Genomic DNA, 5542 nt, shown 5'->3' with positions numbered 1-5542 from the left:
TGTTAGGGGTAGTTTCGGGATTAAAGAAATAGTTTTAGAAAGTTACGGAATTGTTCCGGGAAGATGATTAATGATTTATTAATTAATTGAATTAGTAAATATTAATATTAATTTATTTAGTAGAAATAAATGTGGGGCTAAAAGTAGTCTATAAGAAGTTTTGCTAATGGGCCAATTTATAGACCCTGTATAGCTAAAACTGTCAAAGCAAAAGAAAAGGAAAAAAAAAAAGAGGTGGCCGGCTGAATCGGCCAACACTCATCGTGAGATGGCCGGCCAGGGAACAAGTCCCTGGGACTCACGCAAGAAGTCCAACAAGCCAAAGCTTGGGCCGATCATTTTGAATGATTGGTTACTTGGCCGGTCGGCCAAGTAAACTTTTGCTTGATTTGCAAGTTCAGCCATCACGCTCGCCTATAAAAGGAGCACGCGGCCGACGCAAACGACCAGATTTTTGGCTGCTCCGGTTTGCTCCGTTTGCTCCATCTTTTGCCTAGTTTCTTCCACCCAACGCGTACAGGCGAAGCCCTGTCCGCGGAAACTCTCCACCACCATCACGCCGTCGTGCTGCTGGACTAGATCCCATCTACCACATCTCCCCGCTTGCTGGAACAAAGAGGAGGTGTCTTCATCGAGCTGTACGTGTGACCGAGTACGGAGGTGCTGCCCGTTTGCAGCGTCGGAGGGATCGTCATCGCGATCTTGAGATCGGCAAGTGTACGACTACATCAACCACGAGATTCAATCTCGTTTCCGCTTAGCGATCTACAAGGGTATGTAGATCCAATCCGTCTCGTTGCTTAAATCTAGTAGATTAGATCTGGCGTTTTTCCTAGATTGGATCTTGGTTTTGTTTGTTTGCGGTAGAAAATTTTTGTTTTCCATGCAACGAACCCCATCAGCGCGGCCCTAGCGTGTGGGCCCCTCGTGACTCTCTCGACTCTGCCCTTCCGCCTACAAATAGCCTTCGTCGCGAAACCCCCAGTACCGAGAGCCACGATACGGAAAACCTTCCAGAGACGCCGCCGCCAATCCCATCTCGGGGATTCAGAGATCGCCTCCGGCACCCTGCCGGAGAGGGGATTCATCTCCCGGAGGACTCTACACCGCCATGGTCGCCTCCGGAGTGATGAGTGAGTAGTTCACCCCTGGACTATTGGTCCATAGCAGTAGCTAGATGGTTGTCTTCTCCTTATGTGCTTCATTGTCGGATCTTGTGAGCTGCCTAACATGATCAAGATCATCTATCTATAAGGCTATATGTTGTGTTTGTTGGGATCCGATGGATAGAGAATACTATGTTATGTTGATTATCAATCTATCTATGTGTTGTTTATGATCTTGCATGCTCTCCGTTACTAGTAGATGCTTTGGCCAAGTTGATGCTTGTAACTCCAAGAGGGAGTATTTATGCTCGATAGTGGGTTCATGTCTCCGTGAATCTGGGGGAGTGACAGAAACCCCTAAGGTTATGGATGTGCTGTTGCCACTAGGGATAAAACATTGATGCTATGTCCGAGGATGTAGTTATTGATTACATTACGCACCATACTTAATGCAATTGTCTGTTGTTTGCAACTTAATACTGGAAGGGGTTCGGATGATAACTTGAAGGTGGACTTTTTAGGCATAGATGCATGCTCGGATAGCGGTCTATGTACTTTGTCGTAATGCCCAATTAAATCTCACTATACTCATCATATCATGTATGTGCATGGTCATGCCCTCTCTATTTGTCAATTGCCCAACTATAATTTGTTCACCCAACATGCTATTTATCTTATGGGAGAGACACCACTAGTGAACTGTGTACCCCGGTCCATTCTTTTACATCGAATACAATCTATCGCAATACTTGTTCTACTCGTTCTCTCGCAAACAATCATCATCCACACTATACATCTAATCCTTTGTTACGCAGTAAGCCGGTGAGATTGACAACCTCACCTGTTTCGTTGGGGCAAAGTACTTTGGTTGTGTTGTGCAGGTTCCACGTTGGCGCCGGAATCCCTGGTGTTGCGCCGCACTACATCTCGCTGCCATCAACCTTCAACGTGCTTCTTGGCTCCTACCGGTTCGATAAACCTTGGTTTCTTACCGAGGAAAAACTTGCCGCCGTACGCATCACACCTTCCTCTTGGGGTTCCCAACGGACGCGTGCCGTACGCGTATCAATTTCGCAATTGCATCTTTTTGTTTCTTGTTTTTATTTTCACTAGTTAGGCTTAATGGAAAACAACAAAAAAATTAGAGATCTTTATGAACTTTATATTGAATTAGGACATGATGTGTTTGAAGAGAGAATTAAAAAACCCATGGAACTTTGTTTGAAAAATAGTTGTAGCAATGTTATTAGCATGAACTCTTTGAACACTATTATTTCTAATGCTATGGAAGAATTTAAGCTTGGGGAAGCTGGTTGCGATATTTTTAGTCCCCCAAGCATGGAGGAGAAAATTTACTTTGATGATACTTTGCCTCCCATTTATGATGATTATAATGACAGTGGTATTTTGGTGCGACCTACTATGGATGATAAAGTTTATTATGATTATACTATGCCTCCTATATTTGATGATTATGGTGATGAGAATAATAATGATAGCTACTTTGTTGAATTTGCTTCCACTACAATTAATAAGGATGACTATGCTTATGTTGGGAGTAGTAATTATTTTATGCATGAGACTCATGATAAGAATGCTTTATGTGATAGTTATATTGTTGAGTTTGTTCATGATGCTACTGAAAGTTATTATGAGAGAGGAAAATATGGTTGTAGAAATTTTCATGTTACTAAAACACCTCTCTACATGTTGAAAATTTTGAAGTTACTCGTGTTTTATCTTCCTATGCTTGTCACTCTGTTCTTCATGAATTTATTTGTGTACAAGATTCCTATGCATAGGAAGCGGGTTAGACTTAAATGTGTTTCGAATTTGCTTCTTGATGCTCCTTTTGCTTCAACTCTTATTTCTCATGTGAGCATCATTAAAATTGCTGAGCCCATCTTAATGGCTATAAAGAAAGCAATTCTTGGGAGATAACCCATGTTTTTATTTTGGTACTGTTTTGTTGTGTCTTGGAAGTTGTTACTACTGTAGCAACCTCTTCTTATCTTTATTTTATTGCATTGTTGTGCCAAGTAAAGTCTTTGATAGAGAGTTGATAATAGATTTAAATTTCTGCACAGAAACATATTTCTAGCTGTCACGAATTTGAGTAGGTCTCTCTGTAGGTAACTCAGAAAAATCAGCGAAAATTCATGAGTGATCCTCAGATATGTACGCAACTTTCATTCAATTTGAGCTTCTTCATATGAGCATGTTAAGTGCCTCTAAAAAATTCGTCTTTACGGACTGTTCTGTTTTCACAAATTCTGCCTTTTATTTCACATTGCCTCTTTTGCTATATTGAATGGATTTCTTTGTTCCATTAACTTTCAGTAGCTTTGGGCAATGTTCAGAAGTGTTAAGAATGATTGTGTCACCTCTGAATATGTGAATTTTTGATCATGCACTAATCCTCTAATGAGTTTGTTTTAAGTTTGGTGTGGAGGAAGTTTTCAAGGGTCAAGAGAGGAGGATGATACAATATGATCAAGAAGAGTGAAAAGTCTAAGCTTGGGGATGCCCCCGTGGTTCATCCCTGCATATTTCAAGAAGACTCAAGCATCTAAGCTTGGGGATGCCCAAGGCATCCCCTTCTTCATCAATAACTTATCAGGTCACCTCTAGTGAAACTATATTTTTATTCCGTCACATCTTATGTGCTTTACCTGGAGCGTCTGTGTGCTTTTATTTTCGTTTTGTTATTTTCATTCTCTAAATAAATTGGATCCTAGCAATCCATGTGTGGGAGAGAGACACGCTCCGCTTTTTCATTTGAACACTTGTGTTCTTCGTTTTACTTTTAATGTTCATGGCGAAAGTTGAAAGCCGCTTCGTTGCTATTTGGTTGGAAACAGAAAATGCTTCATGTGGTAATTGGTATATTGTCTTGAATAATTTGATACTTGACAATTGTTTTGCTCAAATAGATCATGTTTAAGCTCTTGCATCATGTACATTGAACCTATTAATGAAGAACTACCATAGAGCTTGTTAAAATTTGGTTTGCATGATTGGTCTCTCTAAATTCTAGATATTTTCTGGTGAAGTGTTTGAACAACAAGGAAGACAATGTAGAGTCTTATAATGCTTGCAATATGTTCTTATGTAAGTTTTGCTGTACCGGTTCATACTTGTGTTTGCTTCAAACAACCTTGCTAGCCAAAGCCCTGTAATGAGAGGGAATTCTTCTCGTGCATCCAAATCCTTGAGCCAAAACTATGCCATTTGTGTCCACCATACCTACCTACTATGTGGTATTTCTCTGCCATTCCAAGTAAATTGCTTGCGTGGTACCTTTAAAACTTCATTCCTTGTCTTTGCAATACATAGCTCATGGGAAAATAGCCTTAAAAACTATTGTGGTAAAGAATATGTAGCTTATGTATCTTATTTCTTATAAGTTGCTTGTTGAGCGGTAACCATGTTTCTGGGGACGCCATCAACTATTACACCTTTGTTGAATATTATGTGAGTTGTTATGCATGTTCGTCTTGTCTGAAGTAAGGGTGATTTATCATGATCAAATGGTTTGAGTATGCATATTGTTAGAGAAAAACTTTGGGCCGCTAACCGAAGCCATGTATCATGGTGGAAGTTTCAGTTTGGACATTAATCCTCAATCTCTTATGAGAATATTATCTGTTGTTGAATGCTTATGCATTAAAGAGGAGTCCATTATCTGTTTTCTATGTTGTCTCGATATGGATGTCCTTAGTTGAGATCTATCAAAAACAAGAAATCAAATGCGATCTATCTCCTTGGACCTTTGTACAGGCGGCATAGAGGTACCCCTTTGTGACACTTGGTTGAAACATATGTAATGCAATGATAATCCATGGAAATCCAAGCTAATTAGGACAAGGTGCGAGCACTATTGGTATTCGATGCATGAGGCTTGCAACTTATAGGATGTCTTATGCATAACACATATGAATTATTACTACCATTGACAAAATTGTTTCTATGTTTTCAAAATAAAAGCTCTAGCACAAAAATACTAATCCCTGCTTCCCTCTGCGAAGGGCCTTTCTTTTACTTTATGTTGAGTCAGTTTACCTACTTCTTTCTATCTTAGAAGCAAACACTTGTGTCAACTGTGTGCATTGATTCTTACATACTTGCTTATTTGCACTCATCATATTACTTTGTGTTGACAATCATCCATGAGATATGCATGTTGAAGTTAAAAGCAACTGCTGAAACTTATATCTTCCTTTGTGTTGCTTCAAAACTTTCTACTAAGAATTTATTGATTTATGAGTTAACTCCTATGTAAGTCTTATTGATGCTTGTCTTGAAAGTACTATTCATGAAAAGTCTTTGCTATATGATTCAGTTGTTTAGTCATTATCTTTACCATAGCTTTGAATCACTTCATTCATCTCATATGCTTTACAATAGTATGATCAAAATTATGTAAGTAGCATGTC

The sequence above is a fragment of the Lolium rigidum genome, chromosome 5 (assembly GCF_022539505.1).
Source record: "Lolium rigidum isolate FL_2022 chromosome 5, APGP_CSIRO_Lrig_0.1, whole genome shotgun sequence".
In the NCBI taxonomy this organism is placed as follows: Eukaryota; Viridiplantae; Streptophyta; class Magnoliopsida; order Poales; family Poaceae; genus Lolium; species Lolium rigidum.
Note: the sequence above shows the minus strand (reverse complement) of the source record.